Source organism: Pteropus alecto, unplaced genomic scaffold, assembly GCF_000325575.1.
Source record: "Pteropus alecto unplaced genomic scaffold, ASM32557v1 scaffold155, whole genome shotgun sequence".
In the NCBI taxonomy this organism is placed as follows: domain Eukaryota; kingdom Metazoa; phylum Chordata; class Mammalia; order Chiroptera; family Pteropodidae; genus Pteropus; species Pteropus alecto.
In genome coordinates, this window is record NW_006438113.1 from 4511436 (window position 1) to 4532326 (window position 20891).

At 35.6% G+C, this 20891-nt stretch overlaps 1 protein-coding gene and 1 pseudogene across 1 annotated transcript in view; both read right to left on the reverse strand.

Moving 5' to 3' along the window:
- Window positions 1–20891, reverse strand: part of NRG3 (neuregulin 3) — a 991727-nt gene that overhangs the window by 789731 nt on the left and 181105 nt on the right. The window lies entirely within an intron of this gene.
- LOC112482733 lies at window positions 18383–18501 on the reverse strand (annotated as a pseudogene).

The window sequence follows — 20891 nt, forward strand, 5'->3', positions numbered from 1 at the left end:
ACTGTGCAGCAGGTATAGAAAGAAAAAAGCAAACAAACAACAGGAGAAAACCTCCACTCTACTGATATTACTGGGAAAAGGGGCCCATGTGAACCAGAAGGCATAGGAGAATCCTTTCTTTCTATCTTCCTTTCTTCCTTTATTTATTGATTTGTTTGTTTCTGTTTAAGTGCTTGTTTATTTGTTTATTTTTCTTTTCTCCTGGTCTTATCTGTTGGCAAAATGCCCTCTGTAATGATAGTTGTAAGAGTACAGGCATCTATCTAGAAGCCACAGAGAAAATCCATCTCTCTGACCTTAAGAACTGGCAAAGGTCCTTGAGACCTGGAGAGTGTGAGGGGAATTCTGGAGAGGAGAGAGAGACAGGGATCCCCCACTTCTGTGTATGAAATGATTTCATGCTTTTATTTTATAAACACATTTAATCAAAGAATGTCTCTACAATATCCATTAATGGCTCTCAACGTTTATTTTAATATGAACACAATAAACCAAGTAAAATGTTCGATTATCAACAAATCTGAATAATTACACTTTATATTTGTGTAGCAATTTGAAAAGCCTTTAAATTCTAAGTAATATTTGGATTTGGGGGAATTTCAAAAGCACTGAAGTTATTTCCACACTTGGTTGTCTCAAACTAAGGCAAGTCTAACAGTCAGCTTAGGGTACGTCAGTAGTAGGTGACGAAAATTCTTGGTTCTCCATCCCCCAGATGTCACCCCTGACATTCTATCACCCGGAAATTGTCATCAAAGGCTCATATTTCACCAGTCAGATCTGCGATAAAATGTTCTATTTAATTTAGAACCTAAAGCTGAGAGAGAGGATTTCTACATGACAAAAATTTGTGTCTCATAGGGTCTCATACATGTATTGTTTGAAACAACTAGTGGGTTCTTGTGAGACACCTGACTTGGCATGTGTACAGAGTGTAATTCAAGTGAAAATCAAGTGCAGATGAAAGCTGCCTTCATATCTATTTTCTTATTGTCAGTAGTTTTTCATTATATCTCAATTATACATACATATTTTAGGTTAGTTAAATTTTAATAAGCTCAAAATGATTAAGTTAATTGCTTTTGACTTTACAATTTCTAAGTCAAACCTGAGAAACTGACATCTGAAGTGTAAGATTCACAATGGTAAATGGTACAAAAGCTGGAGTACGTGAGTCTACATCTTCACGTATATTAGCTAAATAAATGATATCTTTTGTTCAGGTTATCAGATGAAGTACACCAAGTTGTTGTGGGATCTATTTGACTCATGAGCTACATATTGTGTCAGAGAACTTAATAAGTTACTTGTGTAAAAGCTTTATTTCCTTGTCTGAATAATGAGGATAATAATAGTAAATGTCTCAGTGTCCCAATGAAATAATATGTGCAAAGCATGGTATGTGGTATGCGTAAAGAGCATTAATAAATGTCAGACCTGAACATAAATGGTGAAAGCTCTAAGATTTTCTCTCATTTGCAAACTAACAACTTAGCCTGCCAGTCTCCTGGGTATGGGCAGAAGACTCAAGACTTCTGAGACTTTTATTACACAGAGGCACAGTAAGTAGCATGAGTTTTAAGTTTGCCCAGGTTCCCCTTGCCTTCCTGAGTCTCATGGGGGCAACTCCAAGCAACCTAGGTGGATGCTGCACATATACTGGGTTTGTGACAAGGCTGAGGAACCTCAATCTTTTAAACTAGGCTGCAAGCAAATCTGCCTGACCTTTGCCCTAGAGGGAAACCTTATCTTTAATATACCTGGAAGTATCCAAGCTTGCCTTCTGCTCTGAAAGAAGACATGTTGCCCTTCCAAGGTTATTTGCTCTACAGACATCCTTAAAAATACAGTCCAGAACAAAAGTTCTGCTTTTTGCTCACTAGACATGCAAAAGTACAGATACCCATGTAGAATGATCTCTCAAAGACCTAATTAAGATATGTTTCTTGATGTAAACAAATTTAGGAAATCCTATCCAGAGTACACTGTGAAAGAAATAGGATAATGAGTGACTGAAGGTTGGGAATTCTGGTGAGGGTTGGGGTAGGAAGTACATATTCGACTTTGTCATTTTATGCTAGAATAGAATTGATGCCTAAAAGTGTGTGTGTGTGTGTGTGTGTGTGTGTGTGTGTGTGTGTGTGTGTCTGGGTGGAGACAGAGATGATGGACAATTAACAGGTACCCATAGCCTATTACATAATAGGCATTGCCTTAGGCAACTGGCATAGCAATTAAGAGCCAAAGGTTTTAAAGTCAGACACATCTGGTTTGCATCAGGCATCTGCCACTTATTAGCTGTGTAATAGCAGGCAAGATACTTGATAATTCTAAGAGGCCATGTCTTTAGGTGAACAATGGAAATAATAATGATGCCTCCATCATAGTATTAATGTGAGAGTTAAATGAGATCGTGCATGTACAGCACTTGTCCAGCCTGGCATAAAATAAGTGCCAAAGAAATGTTAACTGTTGTCATTATTTATTTTTGCTCGTGGAATTGTCCGATGATCCTAATTACTGCCATTTTTCATCCTTGAAAACCATTGTTCAGCAAAAATCAGAAACTAGTCAGGTTACACAGCTAGAAATGTCAAAGCTCAGATTTTACTCAAATCTGAGTCTAAAACCTTTTTTTCTAAAACTCTTTGCACTCACTGCACCATTGCGGCCTCTGTTAAGAGGCAAAGGGAGGAATCTCTGCAACTAAACACAAAGCATTGCTTTTCTTGTCTTTTCTAATACAACATATAATGTAAATAAACAAATTTCATAAATACATAAATATAAATCCTTAGATACACTCTAGGATGCTTTTTTATGTCTCAAACCAAATGTTATTTCTGCCACATTATTGGATTCCCATTTCAGATATACATAGAGTTCAAATGGTAATAAGACTTGTTTTGCTCTAATTTAACATTATTGGATATTCAACTCAGTTCTGGTTTATGTGCTCTTGAGATGATTTAAAATCCCTTTCAGGCAGTCTGCTGATTCACTCCCTATCAAAATATGGCAGCATCATGCTGTAAATATTTTGCTAGTGCATTGGATTCTAATCCCAAAAGAATGACTAGCACTTCATTAAAAACAATGGAATTTATCTGCTTTTCGGTTTCAGCTGTTGGCATCTGTGTTTTCCACATATTTCCTTCCACTTTTCTCAAATTTAGTAAAATTTGAAAATTTATTCCTAATCCACAGAAGATCTTATCTCAATTAAATAAAATGCAGAAAAATGGAGAGGGGCCATAGAGGTTTTCTATGCAGAAAAATGGAGAGAGGCCATAGAGGTTTTCTATTATCTTCAAAAGTGAAGATAATTAGTTACTAACCTAATTCTATTGGAAATACACATTCTTTTCATACTTTGCACAATCCGACTATTAATGTTCTTAACCAACAAATACAGTACCCATGACAAATTAAGCAGACGGTAATATTGTGTTTGTAGATGCCTGTAGCAGGACTGTACTGTAATACACCACAGAATGTCAAAAAAGGAAACCCACCTGTGTTTTACCTATTTAGAGTTAAAGATCTTTAAAGCCAAAAGAGAAATGTGACAGTGTCCATTTCAAGCCCATCATGCGATCAATGAGGGAATACCAGCCAATGGAAGGGAACGACTTGCCCATGTTCACAAAGTCTGAGGAAGGACCTTGTTGAGGCAGGAACCTAGAAGCCTTAACCAATTTCATCTTAATTGTGATGCTTATTTTGGTAAAGGCCACAGAATGATTGCCCACATTCTCTCCTATTGCAGAGGAAATTCTTTTAAAAGGAAGACTAAAGTGTTCCTTTTAAAAGAACACATCATCAGCTTTGCATGAAAATAATTTGCAGTTTGATCCTCTCAAAGAGAATTAGATACTGAAAACAAACAAACCAATAAAAACCTTAACAAACATCCAACTGGTTTATTAGGGAACTAAAAGAGGGCAGGAGATTGAGAGTTGCCATGACAACTGGCAGGCAAGAATGCACAAAAGGGTGATCCTAGCTATCTCACTGAACTGTGAATTAGGCACACCAGTCCACATCCCACCTACTTTCTCCTCTCTGGCTCTCACTTTCTTCTGCTGACAGCACAGCTTCCTCCGAATCCATCTATGTGTCATATAAAGGAACAACCTCTGTTAGGGAGAATATAAGGGAAGCACAGGTTGCCTTATACCAGCAGTTATAATCAATATAAATATTCAAGTGTCACTGCATTGTGGAGCTTAAAAAGGGAAAAGGGGAAATAACAAATACAAAATTAAGAAAGCTACTGGATCAATAGAAATTGTACTTATCCTTTAGGTACTAATTTGCTACTTATCATTAGCATTACCATGAACATATTATAATTATACGAAGGTCTTTTTTCCAGCATTAACTTATTTGCCCATTGCCCACTAAAAATTCTAAAACATTAATTTTGACTAGTTATGTCCGGATTTGAAAGAAGTCTCTGTACATAAAAATCCAGGATCCCATTACTGCATTACATAATTTCTATCATTTGACATTTTAATTTCACAAGTTATTGATTCTTTTAAAAATATTCTCTTCTGGTTTTTAAATGGAGCCCCAATAGAAAAGAATGGTAATTAGCTCTCAGTCTGGCTGATTAAACAAAGGCACAAAGATTTTAAGGCCATATTAAAGTAAAATGCTGACACTGTGATTTACTCATTTCAAGCCAAAAAGTTAAATCTGTTTGTGACTAAAATTAAAATAATCAGTAAATCGTATCTGTGAGGAAAGCATATTTGAAAATGAATTATGGTATTGGTGAAACGTCTGAGTATGGCCAATCACAGCTTCTTACTTCATTCTCTGTTAAACACCAAGCTGAGGAAGACAAAGTTTCTAAACTTCGAATAGTCACAAAAAAAGAAAAATCTATTCTTCCCTGGCCTGACTCTCATCTACTTTGCTTAGTGACACCGTCTGTGCATTCAAAATCACCAGGAACTCTTTTTGCACTTGGAAAGAAATGCCAAATTGTTTACATAAACAGAGCACTCAAGTTATGCATGAAGGATTTTCAATTCTCACAACACAGACAAATGTATCTCTATAAATCTGGACACCATGTAGAAAACAAGATACTGCACTTATATCAGTAGTTTGCTGTTGGGCTGTGGACACAACAATTTGTCAAAATATCAACACATGAATAAAGTACAAGTGTGTTACTGAATTAAAAAGAAACAGACTATCTCAAGTGGGTTATTGATTAGGAGTCTGAGGAGTGACAACTGACAGAAATCACAGTCCAAGTGGATTAAGCCAAAAAAAAAAAAAAGGAGGAGGAGGAAGGGAGAGAAAGAATAGAGAGGGAAGAGGAGGAAGGGGGCGAAATGAAGTATATATATTGACTCATGACTCACTTTTTCTCCATCACTATGCTGTTTTCATCACAGCCACATGCAAGAGCAAGACAAGGACAGGCTCTACAGATCCTACCGACTCGAGAGGTTTTCGATCTGCTGGGAAATTGAGAATCTGTTTCTCAGACATCCCAAGAAAAATTTCATTCCTTCTCATTGTTTCTATCTGGGCTCTGTACCCAGTTCTGACCAGTCAATATGGCCAGGATAAATCTGGGGAAATCCTGAGGGGGCCTGGAGCAGCTGAGATTATAGATGATCTCTGAGAGGTGAGAAAGTGTTAGGATTTAGAAAGAAACTTTCCCAATTTTAATTATTACAAATTTCATACTGCATTTCATAATTCCCCTGTGAATGCTAAATTATTCATTCAGTTTCAGCTATGATATGTGGAACACCAGTATGTGCACTGCAGAATGCTATGGGCAAAAGTGCAGTGGGATTATAAAGTGCAGTTGATGTTCTAAGGAGCTCTCACTGAGGGGCGCAGATTGATCAAATACACAGTATACTGTTAGTGGGGTTGTGATAGTGTAAAGTGGAGTTTACAAACAACATGGTAATATGAGACAGGATGGAGGTTACACAGCATGTATTTAGGATTTAGTGTGTAATCCCACAATAAATGCACCGTTAGTGCAGAGATTAGAAAGGACGATAAATAAGCAGACACTGCTGTGGTCAGGGAAGGCTTCACACAATAGTCAGCTAACTCCACCCCTCACTGCCCCCTAAAAAAGAACTAAGCATTGTAGAGAAACAGACTAAGAATAAAGCTGAAACAAAGACTCTAGAAATCATTTTTAAAACTCTGATTTAAATCTTGTGTCCATAATGTCTTAATAAGATTGTCAAATGGATTAGTTTCTCGTAATGAACCTATCCTTCTGTCTTAAAGATTAAGCAGGTCTAACAGAACTGCTCTCTATAAAGCTATGATGATTATTGCCTAAGTACCTATTTTGATTCAATGGGACTTCTGTGCCCAAGTGAGGATAAGGAATATCTATCTTGTGAACTTCATCCTTGCTTATGGACAGAAAACCCAAACTGATAGCCCCGCCTTTCACCTATGCTAAGCCTTATACATCTTTCCAGATTCTCCAACCTTCCTTTACGAATGTCAATATCAATATCGATAAAGCATTTGAGAGTGAGGGGATTGGAAGGCCATGATGACACAAGGCATTTCTACTTAAATTTACCAGACTCTAGGATGGACTAATGAATGATTTGACAGTGCCAATGGTAGACAAGCCACTCTCAAATATTCACCCTAATTTCACTTGATGTTGGCAGAATCCAGTGCAATTTTTCATTGCCCAGGACCCAGTGCATAATTCAGAAAACCAGGAAGCCACGGCAAGCTGCAGAAATGTACGAAGTCTGCAGTTTCCTCTTTCTATTTAGAACCACTATGATGATGGTTTTTTCAATTGTGTTAATCAAGGATTATACTGGTTCAAGACCCAGATCGATATGAAGTGCATCTGATTTGAACACTACCGAAAACCATGTTGGGCTGAAAGAGCAAGGAGAAAATAAAAATCAATTTCTGTTTAGCTTTCCTGGCTTTGCATGGGCTTTGCCAGAGGAGAGCAGATTTTTTTTTTTTTTTCCAATTGGATTGCAATCTGATTTTCATCATTTTAAACAGTGAGTAAGTGAGATCTGATACTTAAAATGTAAAAATTTCTTCTCCTTTCAGCTAATTTTTGAGCTTCTGTAGAAAATATAGATACTGTACTTTAAAAGACTATTAGAGGATAGTTCAAAAGCTTAAAGTACTCACAGATGAACTCATATTAAATATCCATGTACTTAGACTCCAATTCTGTTACTATGGCACTTTTTGACTACAATAATCAACTTATTCTGAAATTCTTTCAGGCTTAGATTATGTTTTGTGATTCTACGGTAGTTACCCAACCGTGCTTTGATCACAGTGTGCGTTTGTAAATGGAAACTTGCTTGCAGTGCCTTTGCCTACCCTGTATGGCCAACTGAATCTCCTCATGGCATTCATCTAGATTGACACAATGTTTGAGTATTCCATCTGTCTAACACAACTAGATATATCCTACAGTCTGTGTGGTGACTTGAGGACTATACCTTTCACTCATATTGCCATAGTTTCTCAAGCAGAGGTGGTATCATGATACAGAGAAGAGCTACAGCTTGGAGCCCTGGACAGTGACCTGTCTGATCCACGAGTAGAGCACTCAATAGAGCTGAAAGCATTGTAGAGAAACAGCAATCTCCTGGAGCTAACTCAAGAGTGGAAGTGAAAACAATGGAAATAACCTCAATCACATGAGTGTGGCCTGAGAATGACTAGATTCTGACATCTGAGGGATACACCAACCCAGGTTTGGAAAAAGGTTCAAGGAGATATGGACAATTACAATGAGAAGGATATATACATCTACATCTTGACTAAGGAATTTCATACTAGGGAAATAATGTAACAAGCATTAAGGATAAGGATAGAAGTATGATTCATGCCGAGTTATCTTTAAGAGTCAAAGCAAACAAAAAATAGCTCACATATGTCCAAAACTAGGCGAGTAGCTAACTATATCATGGTTTTAAAGCCTGCACAATTATTATAAAGCCACAGAAATTAGGATTACATTGTTAACACAAGCAAGTTTTTATAATGCTGTTCTGAACTCCAAAAAACACAATACAAAATAGTATGAATTGTAGAATTTCAATGAATACACCTAAAATATGCAAAATTGAAAACTGTATGAGATGATGTTTTTAATATTGAATGTGTCATTAATATTATTATAAATTTGCATTTATTATATAAATGATGTAACAGAGAAGTAATAGGAGAGAAAATAACTTTGATGAAGATTGTATGTATCAAACAGACACTAACTGTTTAGTTAGTGTAAATAAATGAAAGCTTTCGTGCATGGAAGCAAAAGCTCATCTAACATGGAAGCAAAAGCTCATCCCTCTCCCCAGGTATAAACAACTGGCAGTTGCAAGGAAGGGAGTAAGGTTATAAAGCCACACAATCAGGCTGGCGACCAGCAAACAAATCTTCCGTAAGTTAGCTCTCAGGGCTCCCTCACTATGTATATAATATTATAGCACTAGAACAATTTATAAATACATAAATATGTACCTCTCCAAAGTGCTCAAAATATTATATCTATAGATATATGGGTGCACAGCTGAAAAGTCCAGAATTCTGGTGTCCAGAATGGATGCAATGCTACTGTCTGTAAATTGCAAAATAGTGTCATTAGATCATGTGTGCAAGCTCTATTTAAAAAATGTCATAATCAACAAAAAGAGCAATCACATTAAGATGAATATAATTTAAAAATACATCATCATGGATGAGTATTTTCATTTTTTCACAATAAAAAATGAAATACATGAAAGAAGACAGTAACATATTTAATAGAAATGAGCCAATCAGAGACCCGGTGCCTTCAACTAGAAAGCCTCAGCGGTCTCCATTCAGGCCCTGTTTCTCTGGGACTTTTAAAACTGTCCAGAAAAGTAAAAATTCATCCAAAATCAGTGTTTACAAAATTTTGCACAAGTAATTACATTCCTTACCTGCCTATTCCGTGTCTATTTTTTATGTCAGGCTCTCATTTCATATGTTTATTCAGCCCCAACTCTATAGTCTTCATTTTTTTTGCCCTGATCTCTATCCACAGTGCCATATCTTACTTCTCTGTCATTCCATGGACAATCCTCTTATGAACTCCGGATTCCAAATACCCACCTCTTTCCTCAACCTCTATATAGACCAGAAAATGGACCTTAACATATTTTTGACTCACTTGCTGGGTAACTGACCACACCTTGGACAGCTTTAATGTCCTAATTTACAAAATAATGAGTTCAAAGTAGAAGCTCTTTCTCCTTAACTATCAGAGATTATGGTGCAAAAGAAAGACAGGACCCAGTATTATAGAGAAGTGGAGCTACACCACTTCTTTTGAGATGTTTCAAATTCTTTAATTTCGCAACACTATAATCTAGACTAGAGGGATGTTTTTCTTACAACAACAAAGAGGAAAGCAAATCAAGCAGTTCTCATTTCTCTAAAGTGGCTAAGCAAATTTTCTGTTAAGCATTTTAAATGAAAGATACAAGCTAAAAATTAAATAAAACAAGAAATATTTGAGTTTTAAAAAGGAGATTTTGTGTTATACATCAGAAACCAAATCTAAATGGAATTTTTCTTATCATTCCAATTTTAACAAGTTAACTCTGCCAGTTCAAAGCAGTAAGACCCTCACTTGGCTGAATAATGTCTCAAGTGCGTCCAGACTGAGACCATGCCTAGAAATGGGCATGCTGCCTACCCAAGTGCCTCCACTGGCATGGATTTATGCATGGTTTGGGTTAGAGAAAGATATCTGGAAGTCATTTATATAGGGCAAAGGGTTTCCTTCAGGACAACTGGTCATAGATCTGCTATGTGCAATGATTTTTGAGAATGAATTTGGGTATACACAGTAAAGAGAGTCTGGATTGCTGTTTGACATGGGTTAGGTGCTAGGAAATGGGGAACGGAGTAAAGAAAGAGTATTAGAGGGACTGGCAAATGCTAGTGCTGGGTATACAAGATCATTGAGTATGCATAAGGATGAGGATGCAGTGACCACAAAACTCAGGGCCACAACCTCTCTTCGGTTTCATCTGTGGATTGCTTTGCAGGCAGACCAGTACTGACTGATATTTTCTCTCTTTTCCACAGAAGCAGGCACGCAGATTTTTATATGAAATCTTCAGAATATTTTATATTTGAAAATAAAGCATAGCCTTTTTTTTATAGTAACTTTATTTGTAATTGTCTAAAGGTTTATTCATCATTGTGAAAACTTGGAAGCAATCAAGATGCCCTTCAGTAGGTGAATGGATAAATAAATTGTGGTACATCCAGACAATGGAATATTACTCAGTGCTAAGAAGAAATGAGCTATCAAGCCATGGAAATACATGAAGGAAACTTAAACTCATATCACTAAGGAAAAGAAGCCAATTTGAAAAGGCTACATACTGTATTCCAACTATGTGACATTCTAGAGAAAGCAAAACTATGGAGACACGGAAAAGATCAGCGGTTGCCAGGGACTGGGAGTGAGAGAGGCATGAACAGGTGGAATGTAGGTGGAAAAAAACATTTTTAAGTTCTTTTTTTTTTTTTTTCCAATTACAGTTGGCATTCAACATTGTATTACTTTCAGGTGTAGAACATAGTGGTTAGACATTTATTTAACTTACAAAGTGATTCCCACAAAAAGTCTTGCAGCCACTTGACATCATGTATAGTTAAGAGATTTTAAGGCAGAGAAACTACTCTGTATGACACTATAATGGTGGATACATGTCATTCCATATTTGTCTAAGCCCATGCAATGTACAACACCAAGAGTGAACCCTAATGTCAACTATGGACAATGAATGACAATAATATGTCAATGTAGATTCACAAATTATAACAAATGTACTTCTCTGGTGGAGGATGTTGATAATGAGGAAGACTATTCAAGTGAGAGGGGGTAAGAAGGTAAATGAAAAACCTTTGTACCTTCCTCTCAATTCTTCTATGAACTTAAAACTGCTCTAAAAATAGTGTATTATAGAAATACATACATACATGTACACATAAATAAACACTTTGCCACAAAACGCACACATACACACTTGCAGTTAAAATCTGGTAAGTGGGGCACTATTTTGAAAATCCACCTCAAAGAAAGACACTAAGGCCTTTGCTTCTTGTCCTTCACCTGCCAAACTAATTGGCAACCTGTGGCTGATATAGGAAATGCTTGGTATATTGTGCAGCTCAATCCTGCAAAGTGCTTACAACTCACACACCACCAGACAGCATTTGTATTATACTATAAAATATTTTTATCCCACTTTAAAAATTTTAGCATTTAAAGATTTATTATGCCTTCAGGGGAAATAATTGTCATGATTTTGATGACAGAATTTCACCTCTTTCTAATCTTCTATGGCATTAAACATGGCTTAGGGCACTCCTCTAGAGAGAAGTCAGTTAGCATTCACTCATCTTTCATCAGGAAAGTCAGCTTCATTTCCTCTTATTTTTCATTTTCACTAGACAAATAATCTCTTCAACTCTGAGGAAAACTAAAAAAACTACCTGTTGTTTCCCAGAGTTGTAACCAATTCTGTATTTATTTATTCAGATATTCCAAACCGTGAGTCAATTCCCCAAGAAGCTAGCTCGGGGCACTGCTGCTTTGAGGTGGGGGCTGGTCAGCTTACTTTAAAACTGGATCAGGCAGATTTGTGTCAAAAGATTCCAGACAAGTCTATATGTCCAGAAAATTAAGAAAATACAAAACCTCGTAGGTGGCAACAACGTAACAACTGTTAATTATAACAATACTCAAGGACTTCTGACTTGCGTGTTGGGGCATTCACTGAAATTTTCAGTTTTCTTTCACATAATAGAAAGTCGTAAAGTGAAAACAAGAGACAAGATGTTGTGCCACCTGCTCATTTGGTTTCAAAGGGATGTAGATCATTGTTCTCCTTCAGTCAGACCCAAAAGAGAATGCAAGGAGTGGAGCACAAAGCCCACCTCCACATCAATAACAGGAAAATAGAAAAAAATAGGAAAAACATAAGAAATACATATATTTTTGTATTTAAAAACGAAAAGAGAAACAGTGCAGATCAGTTGCTAATTAGCGTAATGACTTATCCCTCAAAAGGCAGACTCAAGGAAAGATAAAGAGAAGCAGGTGCAAGAGAAGCTGCCTAAAGGAACTCGAATCCCTTCATGCTTCCAACCACCCCTAGCACGCACTTCACCCTCTGTGCTTGGAGGAAGACAGGTCACTAGATGCCACACTTCTCGGAACTCATTAGTTCAACCTTAAATAATTCCTTCCTTCCACTGGGTCACTTCTAACATTATTCTTTCATTCTAAAAATATAATCATGATAAACGAAAGCTTGTAAAATCCATATGGCATCTAGTATAAAAGTACGCTGGGGACACAACTCATTATCCATCATCCAATGTTTCTCATATAAAGATATGAGATTTTTAAAAACTCCAATATATTTGCTTGTCCTTAGGAATTGGTCAAACTCTTTCTTTCAAATATTGAGATAATTTTCCCCACCCCACAACCTGCTACTGTCCTCTAGAAAGTAAAAGCCAATCCTAAAACTCTAATAGCAATTATAAATAGCTACAAGAGACAGAGGCATGTTCAATTTTTTCCAAGGGATTTGAAATCAGTGGTTATCTAAAATATCTAAAATTGTACCTTGCATAAAATAATCTTAATATTTGTTAAATTGACTGGAAATTATAATCTTCCAAGAATTATGAAATAAACACTTTGAAATGGAAATTCCATCATTTAAACTGAATTTAATTAAGGGTAATTAATAATTGAATTCAAAGATATAATGACATTGAAACGGATTAAATGTCAAAGAGGGCTGATGATTTATTTTGCCTGAATCTCAAAAAACTAATGTGTGATGAGCACTATTTTCAATATAACTAATAAATATAGAATTTAATTTCATTATAAAAGAGAAAAACTGGCTGATATGTTTTCCTCTGTTTCTAAAATCATACATCACACTTTGATTCAATAAATGACAATTTTTCAGATTTTCTATTCTAACTGGCTCTATTTGCTATTATTTTGCAAAATTTCATTATCTTTAGGTTGTGATGTGTTCTAATAATCAGAGAATCATAGATTAAAGTGATAAAAGGAATTCATCCCTTTATCAGTATCCATCAGGTAAGTCAAGTATCAATACGCCCTTTACAGATAAGACAATCCAGCACACCCAACAGCAGTAGTCCTATAGACAACTCAAAGCAGGTCTATTTCTTCCTATAAATACTCTTTTCCCTCCCTGTTCCACATAGTAATCATCCAAGGAAAAGTCAAATGGTTTATGAGAATCAAAGGAATTATCATGCAATATTCTTGAGGAAAGTAGATAAAAGTAGAGGTGGATGATCTAGGACAAGATCTTTCTCTGGCTTAGTTATTTTCAGAATGAGAGAGTTGAATCTCAATCACATGGGACACAGTTCATCTTTGAGCATCAACATTGGCCGATTATACTTAAGAACTGGGCTGTGAAAGCTTACTGAGGACAAGAAAGAGCACTCTGATTGATTAGTGATGTCTGTCCTCTGACCTCAGTGTAGAATTAAGAAATAGCAGAATGTATGTCATGGATTGCTACCCAGAATAGGTTAGCTCCAAAATCTCTAACGTATAAAGCTTTATGCATGTGATTCTAAAACTTTGCAACAGCCAAAAACAAACATAAAATTTTAAAAGAAACAAAATACTGAGATATATGTACAATATATAACAAAAATAACATCTGGAAAGTATAAAGAACTCCTACATAATCTAATATCGCAAGGATCAAAGGTTATAAACAGGCACTTCATGAAGAAATAGATATTTCTACTAAATGTATTAAAACATCTTGAAGTTCAATAAATACAAATTAAAGCAACAAAGAACTGATATTGCTAATCACCAGAAAAGGAACAAACTAATTCGTTAATTCAATAGATAGTTATCAAATGCCAACCTCATGCCAAACATGATGCCTACTACAAAAAGTCATCAGAACTCACTGTTTTTAAGGATTTGGGAGGAGAATCTCACATTCGGCTGGCAAAAGAGAGGCTTAGGAAATTCACATCGGAGGAGATTTTGACTGAAACTATCATTTAAAATCATTTTTGATTCCTCTTTTTCTTTCACATACCAAATCCACTGCTCTGAAAAATCCTAATTTCTTTCTTTCTACCCTCAAATATCAATCCAATCTGACTCATTCTCATTACATTCTAGAACAATTACCCCATGACTTCACTATCCCTTGTCTGTCCTTCTATAGTAGACTGTCCACAAGGATTCCTGCTTCTAATATTGCTGCCCTGAAATCTATTTAAAAAAAAGAAAAGAGAAGTAACCACAGTCATATCTTAAATGTAAATTAAATCATGTCATTTATCTACTCAAAATAATACAATGGATTCCCATCACTCTTTTTTTTTTTTTTTTCAATTACAGTTGATACTGAATATTATATATTAGTTTCAGGTACACAGCATAGTAGTTAGACATTTATATAACTTACGAGGTGATTCCCCAGATAAGTCCGGTAACCACTTGGCACCATACATAGTTATTACAATATTCTTGACTATATTCTCTATGCTGTACTTCACATCCTCGTGAGTTATTCTGTAACTGCCAAATTGTACTTCTAATCCCTTCACCTTTTCCAACCACTCCCCGCCCCCACCACCCCATTTAGAACTCCTACTATTCCACCTTCCTTTCCACGGCCATCTTCTAACAGCCTCCAGCTATGTCCCCAGCAGTATCCCCTTACCCTCTTCCCCTGCATATTCTACTCTAGTCACACTCACCTTTTCGTCTTACCTCACACATCAAGGATGCTTCTGCCTCAGTGTCTAATATGAACATCCCACCCCCCAAAAATTCAGATTTTTGTCAAATGTGTTCATATTGGCTTCAGTCCTTTTGTTCACTTCCTGCTCTTTTCAATGATTCTTTTCTCTCCTATTTTTTTTTCAGTTTAACTTAACTCTAATAGCACCCATTACTTTCCATCCACAAATTCTGCTCTATTTCTTCAAAGCACATATCATTACTTGATATTATGCTATTGTATGTTTTTTTCACATTTTATACTCATACAATCTCACACATATACTCTCATTTATTTGTGGGCTATTTGCCTTTGCCACTGGGATGTAAACTGCTAAAGGAAAGGAATTTTGTTTACTTCGCTTAGGACTATATCTTTAACCCTAAAACCATGCCTGACATAGTGGCAAATATGCCATCAATTTTTGTTTCATGAATGATTAAATTAATTTAAAATATATATATAACCTTTCATCCAGCAATTCTAATATGAGGAAATTATCCTAAAGAAATTACACAGGAACAGAAAAAGTACATTCTCTAGTATTCATTAAGGCATTATCAGTAATAGTAAAAAGTGAGGAAAATCTTATATGTCTACCATATGGGAGTGGCCAAACAAATTATAGCACATCCATCTTATATAAATAAATGGCACCAAAAAAAAAAAAATGATGTCGAGCTATATAATCTAATAAAGAGCTCTAAGACATATTATTAAGTGAAACAAAAATGTAAGTCAACAGCAAAGCTACTTTTTGAAAATCTCATAATGGACAAAAGGTAACATATTTTATATAGGGAATTTCAAAATTGCACTATACAAAAGAAGCCAGCAAGAATACTTCAAAGACTTTGTGACAGATGTTGTTTTTCTATACTTTGATTAATATTCGGACAGACCTGTGAATCTTGTAAAATAAAAGGAATCCTTCAATATTGCGTCATTACAGGGCTGCCCAGATACCAAACATCTCAAAGGTGAAAATTTTCTAATATTTCCAAGTAGCCTGCTCCAGAGTTTACATTAAGAGTAGTGAAATTGTATTCTACTTTGTTATCGCTTATATACATTATCATTCGTTCTGTTCTTTATCAAGTTGGAAAAAATAGATCACTTCCCTTATTACTTTGTCTTTCTTTCTAATTTTATAAGTGATGTGTTTATTATAGACAAATTAGAAAAGACAGAAAATGCTAAAGCAAAATTAGTATGTCACCCAACTAACACCAAGAGAAAACCTCTCTTAAAATTCTTGCTTTTGCATTTTCAGCTAAAATGAGCTGAATATTTTTGTTTCACCTAACATCCTATAAGCATTCCCTCCCAAAATTAAATATATACACAAACAAAATTTCTTTGCTATCTGCATTCTATTTTAGTTTATGTGTGCAATACTTATTCAGTCAGTCATTCATTACTAAATAGTACATATGAAGTGCCTACTATACACTGGCCACTAAAGTAGGTGCTGGCCATCTGGCTCTGATCTCTCCCTATATGTCAGAGAAAATAGATGCTGAACACACAGTTATCCCAAAGGCTACTCCCTAGTTCCTGTTGGTTAAAATCATCATCCTTCATGTTTCTGTTTCTCTCATACCCTGGATCCAATCTTTCAGAAAATCCTATTAGTTCTACATTCAACATATAACCAGATGTTTTCTAGGTGAAAATAAGCAAAGTACAATACAGGTTATTTATATGCAAACATGTTATGCTAAGAAAGGGAATAAAAGTTAATATAATCTGTTTTATGTCTTCAATTATGTAGGTATAAAGATATTGATATATGATATAGATAAATAATATAGATGATCTAGATATATACATATACATGTAGATGTAGATATAGCTTAACATGAACACTACCCCGAGAAATTCAGATTCTGTCAAATCATTTCATAATGGCTCGAGTCCTTTTGCCCATTTCCTGCTCTCCTATATACATACACATATACACATACATATATATGTGCATATGTATTCATGTATATAAAGGTATTCATATCACAAAACACTGAAATGTCATTGAGAGAATAATTAGGAAACTGATAAAATGGGATGAAGGCGGACTGGACTGTGACATCTCTACACACCTTTTAAAATAGTTTAGACTTCTGAATCTTTTAAATGTCTTGCTTATTAAATATAAAATTGAGATATTCAAACAATATAAACAATTTATAAATAATTTATAAATATCACGCCCCAACTCTTCTCTCCTACCTCTACCACATGGGCCCACACCCGCAACATCTCTTTTCTTTATTATTGCAAGTCTCTAAAAGGTCTCTTTGGCTGCTCATGTTTACTTCAGCAAATTCTCAACAGAGTTGACAGTGATCATATTGAAATGTAAAATCATGTTGTCTCTCTGACCAAACCTCCCGATGGCTTCACATGGTCTCCGGGTAAAAAGCTGACATCCTCAAGATGGCCTACAGAGCTCCCTGCATTCTTAATAACCTCTTCTGCTATTCTGCCCTTGGTTCCCTCTGCTTAGTGACAGTGGCCTTTTTGCAAGGCATCCAGCATACTCTTCCCTGATGGTTTTCACTTCTCTCTTCCCTCTGTCTAGAATGCTCCTCTGTGTATCCCTTGCCTCAGGCAGATTTAGAATACCTTGTCACCTCATCATGGAGGCCTTCCCTTAACACTAAATTTAAAATCACGCTGTCCCCTCCTCCACCATCCTCCATCATTACCCCCATCCCTGCTCACTATTTCTTAATAGCACTTATTGCCATCTGACAGGTAACATGCTTTATTTTTTGTTTCTTTTTTGTTTAATAATTTATTGTTACAGTATATGGCAAGAATTTTTCTCTACTCTGTTCACTGTTTGATTCCGTGTCCTGAAGGGTTCCTTGCACACATAATAGGCATTCAATAAGTAGTTACTGAATAAATGAAGAAAAATAATTAGTATAAATTTCCTGAGAATTACAAAGTGGGGTTACAAAGTACTACAGAAACAGAGTGCATAAATTAAGTAACAATCTTTTTTTTTGCAGACATTCCATTTATTTAAAATATTTCACTATTATAAATAATTCTGTAATCAAAACCTGCATACAGATTTTAAAAATCACTGCATATATATCTTATGATTTCCTTACAGAAATTTCTAAAGTTGACTAAATAAGTGTATACAATTTTAATGACAATAAATATTGCCAAATTGCCAACAAAAAAAATTCTGATGATTTAGCTACTTAAATAATAGTTTTTATCTTTTAAAAGGATATTAATTTGACAGGCAAACATATTGTTTCAATCTGACTGGCTTTGAAGAACAATTAGTTTGAAAAGTTTTCCATTTGTTTCTTATTTTGTGATTTGCTTGGTCATATATCCTTCGCTTTTTTCCTCTCCTATCATTTGTCTTTTTTTCATATTAAATTATGTTGTTGTTGTTGTTGTTGTTGTTTTAAGGCCAGGCAACCTTTGGTTGACCTCACGGATTGCAAGGACCTTGTCAACTTACAATCTCTTATTTTCGTATTTATTTTTTATGTCTACAGCACCCGGTCTTCCTAGGTGGTCTCCCATCCAAGTACTAACCAGGCTCGATCGTGCTTAGCTTCTGAGATCAGACAGGATCTAGTTTATTCAGGGTAGCATGACCATAGACAAATTATAAGTTTTTATTTATAAAATATATTTATACTTTATCCAATGTTACTCTTATTTTCACAATTTGTTGATTGTGTTTCACTGTGTTTATCTTCATTTGACACTGACATTTTTAATTTTTTTTCATTGAACATATCCACATTTTCTGTCGTGATTTTTTTACTTCAATGATTCAAAAGGATTTATTATCTCAAGGAAAGATAAAATCCACTCATATTTTCTTCAGTTTTTCCTTTATTTTTTATTTTTTTGACATTACTAAATTTAACTTAAACCTCTTTCCTCCTCTTCTTTCTTGAAAATGTTGGCTTCCTTTTTTGCATGTGTTCAAATGGCTAATTTCTCCCTGGTAGTCTTGAAAATCTTCCTCAGTGTGAAGGATCTGACATCAGACCTAAGAAATTCTGCTGGGGGGAACAGGGGAAGAGACAGCTGTGGGTTCCATCAGTCAAACTTTCTGGCATAGTAGGTCAGACTCGAAAGCAGTTGTTTCAAGTCAGACTTCAGCTCAATTCATACACTTTCCTCTTGACTTGACCGACATATTTCATGACACATATAAAGCATGTGTAAGATCTAAGATTTCTTATTTGCTCAGATAATGAGGATCTTTCCAGATGGTGTTTAATCAAACATATTCATTCAGTGGAAAAATCTTTGAGCTATCACATGCTTTGCCTTGATATTGACAGACTATTATTAATAAGAGGAGAATCCCTTCTTTCACTGTGCCAACACCACACTTGGAATAAAAGGCAGTGGAAGTTTCTGTTTCTTTTGACAAGCAAGTTATGTTAACCTTCCCATTTTTATCATTAATTTGTATCAAGTAATTCACTGTAGCAATCTGTAAAACTTACTTCAATATGAAACTTCTCTATCACTTATCACTACCAGATTCTTTCTGACATGTTTTGTTTCCCACAATTAGACTTTGTTTGTTTGCTTTACATAAATTCCTTCAAAAATAAATACAAACTTAAATACCAATTTAAAATGAATGAGGCACATCAACTTGGGGTCAGCAGATGTGGGTATTGATCTTGTCCTCACTATATGACCTTGATATTAATATTTAAACTATCTTCACATTTCTCATTTATTAAAAATGAGAATATACATGAGAAAAATTAGAATATATATGTAAACAGAATATATATATATATATATGTGTGTGTATACACACACACACACACTCACACACATAGATATTTATATATATTCATGTATATAGTTAAACATGCCCAGTACCTTACCTATTCCAACAATAGATGTGTATTAACCTTGCTAGGGGCATCCCTGAAGAAGCAGATTCATAGTAGTAGAACTTCCACCCTCCTCTTTAAGTAGTCTTCTTCAATATGACAACTTTGTCCTAGTTTTCCAATCTCTTTATTCCAAAAGGAAACTCAGCCTATTTCACAGTGGCGGTGTTAACTGGGTAGATTGTGTTTGGGTCGGATGGAAGGAGATGGCAGTGTGAGGCCCCTGTTATACAGACTGCTGGAGTGAGGTGGGAGATGAAGGGTACTGAACTGAACATAGTTGCTTCTCCATTCAACCCTTATCCCTTTCTTTCTCATAGGTAGTAAGTGACTGCAGGTAGACCAGTCCAGGCCCTTTCAATTGGTTGCCCTGAGAAAACCAAGACCCAAGTAATAGTTAGAACATCACCGGAACATAATTACAACCCAGGACTGCTGTGAAGGTAGAGCCAGTCAGGAAACTCCTTGGTGTAGAAACCAGGTACCACCTGACAAGTCTTAACATTTAACATCTATTATTTCACTTTGCCATGCTTTGCCTCTTTTCATGTGTCTGAATTCTCCATGCATGCTCTTCTTACAGTCCAGCTATTCTGAAGATGTTAGATGAAGCTAAGTTTCTAACCAACTCTATGCAACCTGACCCCTATCCAATCCATCTGCACCCTGGTAGCACTGCCGTCTAACCTGCTATTTAATGACATGCACTGTCGTTCTGATGATAGTATCAAGAGAAATAGGTTTCTTTTTAAACACAGAAAATACTATCCCAGGATAATAAATTATCTGAAGCAATCTGTGTTTCTACTTATAATGTTCAAAACCCTAGTCCAATTAAATTTGTCTGTAGACACAGTTACTTTTTGTTTGGTTGATTGACTTATTTTAAATATTTAGAAGAGTTCATTGTGATTTAGTGACAACGGCACTCAAGGTTATTATATTTTTATAGCTGCCAAAGTGATTTTTAAATACACAGATCTGATTATTTCATCCCATACTTTATGGTATGAAGCCCAGAATGTATAAGTTGAGTAAAGGGCCCAGCATCACCCCAGCTTGGCCTTTTCATCTGCCTCATTTCTTACCACTGTCCCTCTGGCATTACTAGAGCACTCTCTCT